The following is a 16,985-nucleotide window of genomic DNA, read 5'->3' as shown; positions in this document are numbered from 1 at the left end:
AAGGGCTTTTTTACATGCATGAAATGCAAAGCTTGCAAATACAGTAACAATGTTAAGAGAGTCTTTTATCCTGTGGAAGAGATGAAAAAATCATCAGCAAACATTTGACGTGCTTATCAGAATTTTGTATCTATGTTTTGGTCTGTCCGTGCTCCAAAAAATATGTTGGTAGCACGATATTTCCTGCAAAAAAACGAGTTTTGGAACATATGAAGGCAATTCAAAATAAAGATCAGGTGTCACCGATTGCCCGACATTTTGAAGAACTCCACAGCAGTAATCACAACCTTTTAAAGTTTTTTGTAATTGACAAACTTCCACCAATGAAGAGAGGTGACAAAATTCCTAAGTTGCGACACCTTGAGAACCGTTATATTTTAGACTTAGATACACTCATACCCAGAAGCCTTAATTCTGAAGAAGAAATGATTTGGTATTTGGGGGAGTAATACTGTAATTTGCTAGATTCTGATTGGAAATATTGGCCTTTGATGATGTCTTTTATGTATGGTTTTTTCAGGTTTTCTCAGGTTTTTTCAGGACATTGTTGTTTCTTTTGGTAAAGTGATTTTAGATGTACTGCAATGCATTCGGTCTGGAACTCGATTAGTATCCTTCGTGTTTTTCTGTTGTTTTTAACCTAGTATCAAGAACATTATTGAAAGTTTTAATCTTCACTATCACCATTACTGAGTATCATAATTGTGGCATGCCTTTATGAGGTTGAAGATACCTTTAGAAACTGATCAGTCTTTTCTCTTTGTCTAGGCACTGAGGAGTAACTGCTTACCTGTGATTTATGCCCACTGGGGCTACAACATGAAGTACAATCACACCGGTGTCTATATAGATTATCATTTATTCTGTCACTTGACACTAAGAGTATAACTCTGATATGTTGCTCTATAAACCCACAGGGGGTGTATTTTTGTGAATTTTGTTGTTAGCTGACATGACACTATGATGGAATTTACGCATGGAGTTGCGCTATTATATGTAATATATAGGATGTCATGCTAACTCTGATGATATATGGGGTGATTATGTCCTAATTTATTTTCATCACACAGGTACAAGAGCAGCGAGTGTATACATAGGAATATATGATTCCGTTTACCATTACAAGATGGCTGCCATTATGAGTTTTACTCAGTCCTTTGTTTATTTTCACTTCTAGCACGATCGTAATCACATGAGATTTGTGTTCAAAAAAGTTTATTTAATGTTTCTGTGTTTTTTTTTTTTAAGTGTATGAAACACCCGTGACCAAGGCGAGTGTATCGCCGAAACGCGTTGGGATTTGTGCCTTATGCATGATTTCATGCCATAAGAAATGGAATAAAGAAACCTTGGACCACATTTGATTTATCGTGGTATTTTATCTCGGACTGGAGAGCATCGACGAGACTTGATCACGGTTTGTGGAGTGGATAGTAAAATACAGGGAGACCTCTGACCCTGTGGTGCACCGCAGTGCAGTGAATGTGTCCCGGTGGGTTCTCAGAGGACGTGAAAATGGATATGGATATGGATATGGATATATATATATATATATATAAAAGTGAACCAGGGTAACCAAACACCAATCACAGTGATGTAACTGTGTTTGTGCTGAGGTATATATATTTTGCATTGCCATTTATGTAGATGAAGTGAGCAAGGCGGAGGCGTCTTTAAGCAGCTTTTGGAATAAACTGAAACTTGAGTTGAATTCACGGTGTCTGTGCCATCCTTGATCGGAAGGAAATGCGGCTTGGTAACCAATATGAAGGATTTTGTTTTTCCTGAGAATCCAACACTGACCCTTCTCGTTCTCGCAGCGCTGTGCCTTCAGGATTACTGGTGGTGGAACCCTCGTGGAGAGAGATGCGCAGCGCCCCCGAAACCCGTTACCTGTGAGGAGACTGCGTGACGTCACACGGACTGGTAACTGGATTGCTGGATTCCTGTGAGGGCTGGAGAGCAAACACAGGCAGTCAGGTAAGACAGTGAAAGTCTGTTGTGTCAGCTAATCATTAATAAGCGCAAGGGTTTATGGGAGAGGTAGTCCCGGATCTGAAAAACAAGAAACGGGCAGTGAATTCCCCAAGCGAACAGCAGTTTCCTGAATTAATATGGCTGCTGAGTGGGAAAAGGAGAGGTAGGAAGCTGCATTGGATATTTTTGCAGACACTGATACAGACAAGTCTTCCAAGAACAAACAATTGGCAGCGAATAATGAATCTGAACCAGATAACAGCACAAAAAAACTATGTGGTGAATTGGAGAAACTCCGCAAAAAAAGAAATAGCCAAATGGTGGGAGATCAAATCGCTACAAAGATATCTGGACGTGGGCAGAATGCCGAGGGGGGCTGAGAATTCTAGTAGCCCCGACCTATGAAAATCCAGATCCGGCCATGCTACAAGACTGGGCCGACAATTCTGCTCAGGCATCGCAAAACATGGTCAATATGCGGCAAGTGACCGTGACAAACTAATAACTAGAATTGAAGAAATCTTAAAAGAACTAGATTCAAGAGAAGAACAGGATGAAATCACGAAACTAATGAAAGAAATAAAGATAAAATTGACAAAACATGAGGAGGAAATCAAATAACGGAAAGCCATAAAATTTCAGAGAGACCGAAATGACTAAGTCAACGGGCGAGTGTATACATTTGCCAGAAAATTTGATAATATAAAAAGACAACAACTCTCCGCAACTGTAAGTGGAGAGGAAACAGCATCGGTAATAAGTGGCACAGATCTAAGTTCCTCCTTGGGCTCAGACACAGACATTAACAGTTCACTTGGGGCAGGAGGCCCTATTCCCAAACCAGCGCAAGAACTAGCTTATTTCGCTTACAGCGCCTAGCAACACTCCGACCGCAAACTCAACGGCAGGCTTGGTACAGGGGCAAAACGAAACAAGACAAAAAACAAAAAGACGACGGAGAAAGACAGACGCTGGGGCAAACGCGGTGGGAAAACAAACAAAGCCAAACTACAGAAAGAACAGGAAACAATAATGGCAGACAAACATTTGGAAAATATGGACAATACGGTTGTAAACGTAACAGACTTAATACTGACTGTGGAAGAGACTAAGATTTTATCTTTAGGATTGACATACTGCACTGTCACGAATTTTGATTATGCCCAAACCCGGATAGACTTATTTCAATTCCTACGGAAACTGAAATTACAGAAACACTTCTGGAATTGTGCTAAAAAAAGACTCTGAAAAAGATCCGGGCACAGAAACAGAAAAAATGCTAGCTATTTCAGATATGGCGGTTCTAAGCGACATGATGGCATTAGAATTTGATGAATCAATGAGCCTGCTATCAACAGGCGAAGTAGCAGCCCAATCAAACGAACACTAACTTGACTGCCAAAACGAATTTAGGCCGAAATCTGTTTTTATGCCTATGTTAATGAAAGATGGATTAGATTTGTTTTCGGAATATGTAATTTAAGAACTTAAGGAACTTTCGCTTATGAGCACCAAGAATTTCTACAGGATAGACCACGTAAAGAGGTTCAAATACAACAATCTCATGAAGAAAATCAAAGACAGACCGGATATAGTGGTAAGATGGTCTGACAAAGGCGGCAATATTGTACTGTGGCCACTCAAGATGTACAATGAAGAAGCGTTATCACAGCTGCAAGATCGAGAATGTTACTGTAGAATAAGTCCAACAGTGACTGTAGGAATTCAAGAACGCTACTATGCGGAACTGTACAAATGGAAAAGCTCTAATTTGTTAATTAAACCAGAATTTGAATTCCTTTAGAATGACTATCCGACAACGCCCCAACTTTACCTCACACCAAAGATACATATGAACGCTTTGAAACCCCCAGGGAGACCTATTATTTCAGCTATAGGCAGTTTGTTTGAGAACACGATAATATATGTGGACAGTTTCTTGCAAACGTTTGTTAAAAATCTACCTGCTTATGTACAAGACAGTGGAGATTTTCTCCGTGAAGTTTGTGATTTTGATTGGAATGAAGAATATGTTTTCATGACCCTAGATGTACAGTCGTTGCATACCAGCATTAGACACACAGATGGGCTCAAAGCACTCCAACACTATCTTAACCTAAGACCCATTGCACTGTACGACCACACGGCTATGCTCCTGCAAATGGTAGAATGGTGCCTAACTAATAACACCTTTATCTTTGATCAGTTGCACTATAAACAGCTGCAAGGTTCTGCCATGGGTACTTGCTTCTCCCCCAGTTATGCTAATCTGCATATGGGCTGGTGGGAGGAGCAAGTATTGGCAGTCACCCAGGCATCCAGCATGGAAGAAAATGTTATAATCTATAAACGATATATAGATGACATTTTCATTCTATGGAAAGGGTCAGAAGAGAGCGCTTGAGTATTTGCTTCGGCGATCAATGAGAACACTCTTAACCTAAAATTCACATGTTCTACCAGCAAAGAGACAATACAATTTCTGGATTTATAGCTATACGTTGACAAAAATAAAATCCAAACCAGAACATACAGAAAGCCTACGGAGGGAAACGCGGTGCTGCATGCACAAAGTTTCCATCCTGTCAAACTGAAAGAATCCATTCCCTAGGCAGAATGTCTACGTATGACCAGAAACTGTAGTACACAAGCAGGGGCCAGAGAGGCTAAATCCAATCTATTTGACAGACTCAGCAAAAGAGGGTATAGGCCACAAACCCTATCCCAAGCAGAACTGAAATGTCGAAATGTTAATAGAAGGGATCTTCTATTCTCAGATAAAAACAAAAATGAACAACAAAAGAAATCTGTCCCAGACATTCCTAGGCTGATAACGGGGTATAATGCCTACCACAGTCATGTGAGAAAAATCCTGCAGAGGCACTGGCCATTGATACAGAATGATCCAGTAATAGGACAGTGGTGTGGTAGAAGCCCTTCAATCACTTTTAGGAGGGCGAAGTCGATGCGCAAACAGCTGGTAGTCAGCGCACCGTCTATAACAAAGCCACCAAATTGGTTACATACCCAGAAAGGTTTCATCAAGTGCTCAAAATGCAAAGTATGCAAACAAGGTGTCAATACCAAAGAAGTCACTGTTCCTTTCAGAAGTAAGCCCTATACCATCAGAGGCCAGTACTCTTGTAAGACAGAGTACGCAGTGTACGTCCTTGTTTGCAAATGTGGCAAGCGCTATGTAGGAAGCACCATCCATCCGGCACATGTCCGAATCCTGCAGCATTTGCGAGCCATAAGCAACAATGATGAGACATATCCTGTGGTTAGGCACATCAACAAAGAGCTTTCTGGCAACAGCAATGACATTAAATACTTTGTCATTGACAACATTGCCAAAAGTATCAGAGGAGGTAATCGCAGACTTGCCTTAAGGCGTCTGGAATCTAGATATATCATCTTACTAGATTCCAAGATCCCTAATGGGCTCAATGCCGATGAAGCATTGACCGTACACCTATAAATCAACGCATTAGTACTCCCGAACGCCCCTTTTACCACTCCTGAACATCTGCATCATCACTTCTGTAAATATTTCTTTTTTCTTCTTTCTTTTTTCTCTAGAGCACCATTATTGTCATTATAATTTGAAATGGTTCCATTTACAACAATCTATAGTACTGTTTAAGCACAGGTGGAGACTGGGTGTCAAACCTTTATATCAATCAGGAGGTGAATGGACTCTAATCTGCATGTTGGTAGACAATTGTTAATTTTTCGCCACATACTCAGCAGATACAATGTGACATACACACAAATTAACTCCACTTGGAGAAGAGGCTAGTTCGAGTATCCTTATGTGTGAAGTATATATCATTAGAAATATTGCTTGTTTTGCACATATCTAATTGTTTAATATGTAGGATGTGTTTAATTATCTGCATAAGACAGTCACTGGCATTTACAATGCATTGGTCCTTAACGTAAATATATTGCTCCATATGCCTAGGTAAATGATACACATTGAGTGTGTGTTATTAGTGGTTGGGTTCGTGATCCTCCAAAGTATGCTTAACCTTTTCACATGCATTGAATATTGAGGTCTTTTGTCTGTGTCTTCACCCAAACTGTGTCCCTTTAGAATGCCTAGCCTAAAACTACAATCCCGTATTCTGCAATAACGAGGCACCGCGTGAGATCACTATAATGAAATAACTCACGGGGCTTATGTATTTCGTTTTCTAAATAATTTTGGGTTAAGTTCTGTTCACAATATTTGCTGTGTTTTTCCACAATGACGGTGCTTAAACCAGTTTATGAAATAATGCAAAGGAACTTTTCTATGTCTGTTGTTGTATATACAAAAAAGTGAACCAGGGTAACCATGGTAACCAAACACCAATCACAGTGATGTAACTGTTTGTGCTGAGGTATATATATTTTGCATTGTCATTTATGTAGATGAAGTGAGCGAGGCGGAGGCTTCCGCTGAAACGCATCTTGAACACCTTGGCTGCTAGGCGTTTTCCCCCTCCTGTGCTGAAAATTGCCATTTTGCTGGTGTCATGACGAGCTCAGCTCGTCATCAGCACAGCTCAACTGTGCATCATGACGAGCTGAGCTCGTCATGAGCATCGAAAGGGTTAAGCAGCTTTTGGAATAAACTGCAGTGTGAATCTTTCTGGATTCACTATGCTGTCCATAGACTTCGTAGCGGTTTAGTTACGTTTGCGGCGGCTGGGTGGGTAGATGAGCGTTGGTTGTTGAATATATGTTGAAGCACCTTCTGTCCGACTTGTGCTTCCTTGTTCATTTATATTTCCCCACAGTAGTGGTTCGTGAACGTGTGCACTGAAGTCCATGTTGCCACCAGGCGTATGTCTTGAAAGGGTGCGTTAGACAGGAAGGCTATTGTTGCACCCTTATTCCTGGTAGAGTGGGCCCGTGCCACTCCTGCTGATTTTTGGCCTGCCTGTTTACCTAGTAGGTATCCATATGGCTATCCTTTGAGGAAACGTACCCATATACGTACTACTTTGCGTATTAATCTGCATTTGTATTAAAAATGTTAGATGTGACCAGGAACAACTCCATTGGACGTTTTATTCAAATGGTTAAACGTTCTAGGCCCATTCATCCTTGTGTAGGCTAACACCTGATTTCCTTGTTATATTGTGTGCGTGCTAATTTTAATATGGTCCTTACCAACCACTAGCTCTTTTTTTTATGCAATGGGCCGGTTTATACTACCATAAGTAGATAAGGCTTAATGGTTTTTTACAGGGGTGCCTGGCTCATGTATGGGAATACGTATTTCTTGTCTGATGCTCACCTTGGTAGCCCAGATCACTGCAGGGGTATGCTGATGCCCTGTTGAAATTTGTTATCACCCTTCCGTGGTTATGGTATTGTAGAACATGGACCCTATTACCTGCTTATGAGCCCTGTTAATGTTCTTAGGAGAGAAAGGAGAGTAGAGGAAACAAAGGCCGTACCCTATTATCTGCCTTAGCTTGTACATATAAACGTACCTGATGCTATATTAGCTATATATCTAATATATATATTGTGATGCAGAGGGCCACATATGTGTGCGCTTATCCTTTCCTTACGAAGAATACTCCAACCATGTGGTCTATCCAAATATTGACTTGTACAGGAGAAGTTGTCTTGGACTTAGTTTGGCCACTGGGTTCAAGGAAGGTGACGGCCCTTTGAGTGTATTGCGCCCAGTGGGCCTTTTGGCTAACTACATGCGAATGGTCTCCTAATTTTTATCAGGCTATTGCCTGGTGATATTTGGTATTGAGCTGCCTTGTGATTCCAAGCAAGGGAGAAATACCGTAACCTTTCACTGTGCTGTGTGCAGACCATGTGTAGTTTCTAACATGTAGGCAGGGAGCCTGACGAACTGCACCCTGCTTGTGGCCATTCTGCCCTGATGGTAATGGTAGCTGTAACGGGAACACGCCATGGTAGGTGTGTGTTGCGTTTGCCCTTATATCTTGTGAGGAGTAGGAGGTCCCCTCCGGTGGGCCACATGTGGGGTACGTGTTCCTACATAATCCCAGTAAACCTACTCTGCTATACGGTAGGCATATGCAATGTTTGAGGTATTGCTTTGATTGTGTTTGTGTTACTGTGTGTATGTGCAGCACGTGGTGGAAGGTTGTGCACCCCCCACTGTAGTTGGGCGAATTTTATGGTTGCGGCGAACCGCAGTTTGGCTGGCCATATGGGATACCTTTGGAAGTCTCGGTGACCTCCACTGAAGAGCCCCCGGCTTCTTTATGGTGTTCAGAAAGGCCACAGTGAACCTCAGTTGCCGGCTTTGGAATCGGTGGCCAACTCCCATTGAAGAGCTGCCGGCTCCCTTATGGTGTGAAGATCAGTCTCCGTGGTAGGAGAAGATTTCCACCTTTTGGGCTCGCCACGCCCATAGTGTGTGTGAGGTGAGTGTGGTTGTGGTAAGCCCACCCCACTCATGGTGATCATCCCATTTAGTGAAACTGAATCGGCTTTTGTTATTGAAGTAAACAATGTTGTGCTGCAAGTACATATTGCCAGTAGGTAGTTATAGTTAGGACCTAGTTTCCATAGGAAATCCGCAACATTCTATTGGGAATAACTTTGGCGCCGGTTGATGAATCTTCGGAAATTTCTCAAAGAAAATGGCCCGCTCCGCTCCTTCCCTGAAAGTTTTGAGGGGATTCGTCAAGTGGGGGGCTGAGAAAAAGGGGGGTCCCAAAACGTGTTTTCCCCATATTATTTTCCATATGACAATTAGACACGGCTACAGCCCGAACGGCTGAACGGAATTACAAGAAATTTGGCAAAATGGTAGAGTCTGATTCGCAGATCACGCTTTTGCTTAAATGGTGTAAATTCCTCCAGTAGTTCCTCAGAAAAAAAAAAAATATATATATATATATCTATAAGCGCGCACCGTACGCCTACAGGTCCGCGTACCGTACGTGTAGCTTCCCGTGCACGAGCTGCATGCTGATATGAGTGATGTGACTGACCATGTCATGAGTGATGTAATATATGATGTCATCAGCAGTGCATTGCGGGCGTGCGAGTTATAGTTAGCTGAACTAACTATAACGGGGCAATTTCAAAGGTTTTGTATGAGTAAAATGACCAGATAACTCTAACTGGTGTGAAACCTATTTTTTTTTCAGTGATTTTCAAAGGTTTTTAAAATGCTAATTCCTAACTATAACGTGTGTGAAACCTATGGTTCTTTCTGTGAATATATATATATATATATATATATATATATATATATATATATATATATATATATATGAACAATCCACAATTCTGCCAATAAGCAAGGTCGCGCACTCAAGGAGATTCAGCCAACAGTTTTTATTCACCGGATTTCGCTACGCGTTTCGACACACAGAGTGTCTTGATCACACGATAACCATTTCCCCGTGAATGACAATTTAAATACACAGTGAGATTTATCAAAAGTGGTAAACATAGAAGATGTGCATTTCCCTCAATGCATATCAGGTAAATACAAGTCGGCCATATTGGAATGGATACATTGCAAGGTAAAACATGATTAATTCTCAGTTATATCAATGCAAAAGTAGAAGGAATTGCAAACTAGGAAAATAAACAAAGGATTTCATTGCGTCTAGTATGCTACAGAACAGCACATGTAATGATACTGAACAATGTGGCCGATTTCAGACATATAAACGGACCAATGACCGCTATACTAGTAGACATATTACTCAGCTGGTAATTATTTGAATACTACTGAACGGGGTAGAAAAGAACCCAGTGGTCCGTTACCCTAATAATACTCATTTCATAGTTTCCAGGTAAGAAGCAATTTGCATTCCAAAAATATGTGCATTCGGTCTAGTGCCTTAGTGTCTGAAAAAATGGTACAGAGGCGAAATTAATCTCGCAGCCATCTATGTAAACCAGGAATTGTTAAGGTTCAAAAAGGAGGAAAAAAGTGCCCAAGGTGAGAGTCTTATCTTTAAGCAGAGTGACGTGATCTCTGCCATACAACCTGGAGAAGGGAGGGGCCGTGGTGAAGTGAGGAAGTGAGTGCAGTCCCCCATCCTACTCTCCTGAAAGAGATATGACATAAACAAGATTAAAATGTTTTAAAATATATACACAAGTATATCTGATACACAAAATATTTGCAAGATATTTGAATTAGAGATCAACTGTACACAGTGGAACATGATGGCTGTCCTGCAATGAACCCTTACACAAAAGATCAAGCAATAATTACAGTCACAGTATGCATCTATTATTCATTATGTAGATGAGTTGCCAGTTCCTCATCCATATTGTGCCCCCCCGGGTGTCTAGTCTCGAGCTCCATGATCCACCTAGATTCTTTTTTGCGGAGGGCCAGTTCTCTGTTGCCACCCCGTTTACCTATATTCACTTGTTCTACCGCATAGTATCTTAGCAAGGAATTGTTTTAAATAAAATCGAAAATATTGTATGGAAAGAAGGAGCATTCCTCATCACTATGGATGTAAATGCTTTATACACCATAATTGACCATGTCCAGGGCATGGAGGCCTGCTACCATTTCCTTAAACAAAGAGACATAGGATACAGGGACCACACTTGCATGCTTGTTAATATGATGAAGTTATGCCTCAAAAACAACATCTTCCTATTTGACGGATCACTCTATAAACAAACTAGAGGTGCGGCCATGGGGTCTGCATTTTCTCCCAATTTTGCTAATTTGTTTCTAGGTAAATGGGAGGAGGAAATAAAAGGACATTTTGAGTCAGACTTTAATAAAGTCCAAACCTGGATTAGGTATATTGATGATTTATTCATCATATGGCAGGGCACGGAGGCAGAAGCTGTACAGTTCATTGCCAAATTAAATTCCAACAGCTACAACATAACTCTGACCTACAACATTAGCAATAACAGCGTAGAATTCTTGGACACCATCATAGAAATCATTGATGGGCACTTAACATCCAAACTCCATAGGAAGGAAACATCAGGGAATAGCTTACTCCATGCTCTCAGCGCCCACCCAGATCCCTTGAAATGGATTATACCATATGGTGAGCTTTTGAGAGCTAGGAGAAACTGTAGCTGTCCTGAAAGTTTCGTTAAAGAACAAGAAACCATGTTGTCTAGATTCAGAGAACGTGGTTACCCTGAATGGGTCCTTACTAAAGCTGTCAAAAAGGTCAAAGAGGTGGAGAGATCCAGTACTCTGACACCTAAAACTAAAAATGAGTCCGCCCCCACTGACACCAGAATAATTACCACCTTCCATGAACAATCCAGGAAAGTCCAGAAAATCGTCAACGATAACTGGAAAATATTACAAGCAGACAACATCATAGGCCCACAAATCACTAAAAGACCACAAATCACTTACAGAAGAGGTAGAAACCTTAGAGACATCTTGGTCAAAGGGGACATCACTGAGACCAAAACACAACACATAGAAGGACTCAAAGGCTTCTACCCATGTGGGCATTGCCGAGCATGTAAAGCCAGTGTCATGGTCAAAGACATAGCTATCCCTGGCACCTCTGAACGCAAAAAGATCAAACAATTCCTCACATGTACCACCAATTATGTCATCTATGTTCTAGAATGCCCTTGCAACATCAGGTACGTTGGCAGCACCACCTGCATGGCCAAAAAGAGAGTTCTCGAGCATCTCAGAGCTATCACCAATTTTGATACCAAATATCCCATAGCCAGACACTTTAAGGATTTCCACAATTCCAACAATTCCTTGCTAAGATACTATGCAGTAGAACAAGTGAATATAGGTAAACGGGGTGGCAACAGAGAACTGGCCCTCCGCAAAAAAGAATCTAGGTGGATCATGGAGCTCGAGACTAGACACCCGGGGGGGCACAATATGGATGAGGAACTGGCAACTCATCTACATAATGAATAATAGATGCATACTGTGACTGTAATTATTGCTTGATCTTTTGTGTAAGGGTTCATTGCAGGACAGCCATCATGTTCCACTGTGTACAGTTGATCTCTAATTCAAATATCTTGCAAATATTTTGTGTATCAGATATACTTGTGTATATATTTTAAAACATTTTAATCTTGTTTATGTCATATCTCTTTCAGGAGAGTAGGATGGGGGACTGCACTCACTTCCTCACTTCACCACGGCCCCTCCCTTCTCCAGGTTGTATGGCAGAGATCACGTCACTCTGCTTAAAGATAAGACTCTCACCTTGGGCACTTTTTTCCTCCTTTTTGAACCTTAACAATTCCTGGTTTACATAGATGGCTGCGAGATTAATTTCGCCTCTGTACCATTTTTTCAGACACTAAGGCACTAGACCGAATGCACATATTTTTGGAATGCAAATTGCTTCTTACCTGGAAACTATGAAATGAGTATTATTAGGGTAACGGACCACTGGGTTCTTTTCTACCCCGTTCAGTAGTATTCAAATAATTACCAGCTGAGTAATATGTCTACTAGTATAGCGGTCATTGGTCCGTTTATATGTCTGAAATCGGCCACATTGTTCAGTATCATTACATGTGCTGTTCTGTAGCATACTAGACGCAATGAAATCCTTTGTTTATTTTCCTAGTTTGCAATTCCTTCTACTTTTGCATTGATATAACTGAGAATTAATCATGTTTTACCTTGCAATGTATCCATTCCAATATGGCCGACTTGTATTTACCTGATATGCATTGAGGGAAATGCACATCTTCTATGTTTACCACTTTTGATAAATCTCACTGTGTATTTAAATTGTCATTCACGGGGAAATGGTTATCGTGTGATCAAGACACTCTGTGTGTCGAAACGCGTAGCGAAATCCGGTGAATAAAAACTGTTGGCTGAATCTCCTTGAGTGCGCGACCTTGCTTATTGGCAGAATTGTGGATTGTTCATTGAAACTTTCGGCTAAGGGTTTGCCGATTTTCGCGCCACCTGACGACGGGAGGAGGTACCCAGCAAAACCCAGTGTGCTTGGAATATATATATATATATATATGTCGGAAAATTTCATATATAGAACTTCACCCGTACCTTAGTACTTGGTGTATTTTCCTCTTAATTGGCTGTATATGTACATGTATGCACCCCACAGTGAACATGTAGCTGTGTATTATATGCACGCATATGCATACACCCATACCTACCAATATAGCATTATACACCCAATCGTATTTGTTTTGATAAAATGCACCAGGTTATGTTGGTATAGGAAGAATTTACCTCCTTTCATCCTCCTATTTGCCACCCAAGAGTCTTAGTAGGCCCAGTCGGCAAAGTTACCCTACTGCATGTATATCTTGGAGTAAGGGGTCCCTCCCTTGCATCGTCTGTTACAATACTATGCAGCCGGCTGATAAACATTGTTTGGATTTGGCGCAGTAACTGAGGAAGCATGATCTGTGATCCTGCCTCTTGCCATGTTATACATGTAGTGTATAAACCTTGTGAAGGTACTGCAGTAACCAGTAAAAATGTAAGTAACCATTAAAAGTTTAAATTACAAACAATGGAGGGGCCATACGGTATATGATAGCGTAATAGCGCATTAGCTATCAATCACTATTTTGCGGTCTAATTTTAAAAACTGTGCATAAATATTGTACTTATATGTTGTACACGTTGTGCCGCAAAGATAGTTTTCTGAATTTGTGAACACATTGCTGTGGATAGCATAATAGAGCATTAGCTATCAATCACTATTTTGAGATCTCATTTAGAATACTGTGCATAAATACTGTACCTATATGTTGCACACATTGTGCCGCAAAGATAGTTTTCTGCATTTGTGAACACATATTGCTTTGGCTTATTGGGTCCTTTGTCTATGTGCATATGAGGCTTAAAGTACAAGGCCCCCACTAATTTAACTTTGGTTAATGCAGTAGCTCAGTAGGGAACTCAGCAATTGTGGGCATATTAGTACTTAGTGCTATTTTGCCAGCGCCTGCCTGTTTGCTCATGAATGAGGCTTTCACGCGAAAGCTTTGCAGTTAATTATGTTATGTTATGTTATTTTGTGTCTTTTATAGCGCCCGGCTACTCAAAAGAGTGTCCCGGCGCTTTATTGACAACCTGAAAAAAGACAAACAACACGCAGATTAAAAGAAAGCAGGGTCAGCAAAATAAGGAAATCTAGGAAGCAAAAAGCCAAGTTTTCAGGCCCTTCCTGAAGGCCAACAGATCTGGGGTGCTACGCAATGTCAGGGGTAGGGAGTTCCAAAGCTGTGGGGCCTGGAGCATAAAGGAACGACCTCCCATACGGGCCTTCCTCACACGAGGAACCGTGGCAAGAAACCTCGACTCTGACCTCCGAGATCGGGAAGGACTATAGGAAAAGAGCCTCTTCTGAAGGTATTTAGCCCCAGTGGCATAAAAGGCCTTGTGAGCAAGAGTTAAGGCTTTGAAAACTATCCGCTGTTGGATAGGCAGCCAATGAAGCGACTGCAACAAGCCAGAAACTCTGACTCGCCTATGCAGGCCAAAAATGGCACACGCTGCCGTGTTCTGGACCACCTGCATCCGTTGCAGGAGATATTCCGGCAGGCCAAGATATAGGACATTGGAGTAGTCCAGTCTTGAACCGATCAAGGCCTGTACCGTAGTCCTCCTGTGGTCCTCAAAAAGCAAAGGGAAAAACTTCCGAAGCATGCGGAGAAGACCAAAGCAGGTGCCAGTAAGGGCAAGGATCTGAGATCTTAAAGTCAGGCCATTGTCAATTTTGATCCCCAAATTCTTAGCTGACTGAGACGAGCGCCCCGGAGGAGACATGTCAGCAGGCCACCATACCTGCCAGTCAGGATCGGATTGACAACCGAAGAAGAGCACCTCCGATTTATCTGAGTTGCACTTGAGGCTGTTCAGTTGGAGCCATTTAAAAACAGCCCCAAGGCACTCACGGATACTCTCTCCATCAAAATCCTCTCCTTTCCGACAGGTAAAGAGCAGCTGGGTGTCATCTGCGTAGGATACGATCTGGGCCCGAAGGACTTAGCCAGAGCCGCCAGAGGGGTCATAAAGATGTTAAAAAGAGTCGGGCTCAATACAGAGCCCTGCGGGACTCCGACTCCCAATGGCGGCATCTCAGCAGAGCTAGAGGAGGCCCAGACCGCTTGTCGGCGGCCGGCCAGAAAAGATGTAAACCAGCTGAGCACCGTCCCCCTCAGACCGATCTCATGAAGTCTGACGAGCAAATCCTCATGGGGGACGGTGTCGAAGGCCGCCGGCAAGTCGAGCATGATCAGCATGGCTCTGCCCCCCCCCCCCGAGTCCAGCGTCTCCTTGATGGCTTCAGACACCTCCAGCAATGCCGTCTCAGTGCTAAGATTAGGACGAAAGCCCGATTGGGTGGAATGAAGCAGATCGTGTGATTCCAAAAAATTAGAAAGCACATTATGCACGTGCTTCTCCAGGGTTTTAGCCAATGCAGGGAGGAGAGAGATAGGTCTGTAATTGGCCAAGACCTTGGGGTCTAGACCAGGCTTCTTAATAAGGGGAATGACCATAGCCTGTTTCCAAGCCGAAGGGACCACGCCCTGGCTCAGAGAAAGATTCAGGAGGGGATTGACCAGCGGATTTACCACTACCGCCATCTCCGCCAGAAATTTGGCCGGACATGGGTCGAGCGGCGATCCAGATTTAAGATTGGCCAAAAGTGTCAATGACGAAGCAGTTGAAATAGGCGGAAAGTCTGACAGGACTGGCCCAAGGGGAACCGATGGAACTGGTCCAACCTCAGAAGAAGGAAAGGCAACGGCCGGTCGCGATGGAAAGGAGTCCTGAATCAGCTTAATCTTTGTGGTGAAAAAGCATGCAAGATCCGATGCCCATGTCTCGGAGGGGGCAGTCTGGGTCACATTCGACCGTGGGGCAATAAATTCCCTAACGATCGTGAAGATCTCTTTGCAGGAATTCGAGGCATCCTCAATCCTCTTAGCAAAGTAGCTCTTCTTCTCAAGGAGAATGTCTCGATGATAGGCTTTGACCACGTTTCTATATTCGAGTCTGGCAGCTGGATCGTACTGAGCTCGCCAGGCCCTTTCCGCCACCTTGCACTGCCTGCGGGAAGCAAGCAGCGCTCCAGTGAACCAAGGAGCAGAAACCCGCTTGGGCAATGAACGGGGGGCCCTCAAGGGGGCCAGATCATTCAACCTGTCCACAAACCAGGCCTGCAAGGACTCCAGGTCCCTATCCAAAACCCCCGTCAGAGGGCAAGGATGTTCGCACAGTTCCTGTGACAACATTTCTGGGGTCACCCGATGGTATGCCCTTGATGCTGATCCTTGCTGTCTAGGGGCACTGCTCAGGGGTTTCTTATTGCCCAGTATGTGAAAGTTGACCAACCGATGGTCTGTCCACAGGACCGGCAGGAGTGCCGTCACCTCTATGGGGGACGTAGAAAAGACCTGATCCAAAATATGGCCTTTGTCATGCGTTGGTTCAAAGAGATAGGGGGCTAAGCCCAAGGGAGCCGTGAAGTCGGATAGTTTAATAACATCTGGGTCTAAAGCCTCGTCCATTTGAAAATTGAGGTCACCAGCCAAAATACAATGGTCAGCTCTCATGGCCAACGTTGACATAACAGACTGGAGCTCATCGAAAAATGAACCTGCTGGACCAGGGGGTCTGTACACTAACAGCCCTTTCACTGACTGATGCGGTGCCAATGATAAAGAAAAGGCAAGGGATTCAGACCCTTTGATAGCCTCAGTGGGAATAATTGAACATACGACGGATTTCTTCACCACGAGTGCTACACCACCGCCCCTTCCTTCCAGTCTATCCTGCCTGTAAATACTATATTCTGGAGGGATCGCAGAAGCGATATCCGGATTAGAAGAAGCTCCTAGCCAGGTCTCTGTTAGCATCAGGCACACCGGTTTTTCCGTAGTCAAGAGGTCAAAGAGCTCCTGAGCGTGACTGTGCACTGACCTGCTGTTTAACAGCATACAATGATGCCTCACAGAGGCCATCTCCCGATCAGGGAGTGTCCGCAGAACATTGCCTGGCGACCAGCCACAACCCGGGCATCTCCTCT

General features: G+C 42.9%; 1 protein-coding gene across 17 annotated transcripts in view; it reads right to left on the bottom strand.

Moving 5' to 3' along the window:
* Positions 1-16,985, bottom strand: part of POU2F1 (POU class 2 homeobox 1) — a 693,535-nt gene that overhangs the window by 61,427 nt on the left and 615,123 nt on the right. The window lies entirely within an intron of this gene.

Source organism: Lissotriton vulgaris, chromosome 8 (assembly GCF_964263255.1).
Source record: "Lissotriton vulgaris chromosome 8, aLisVul1.2, whole genome shotgun sequence".
Lineage (NCBI taxonomy): Eukaryota > Metazoa > Chordata > Amphibia > Caudata > Salamandridae > Lissotriton > Lissotriton vulgaris.
This window is presented reverse-complemented; position numbering and strand designations above follow the sequence as displayed.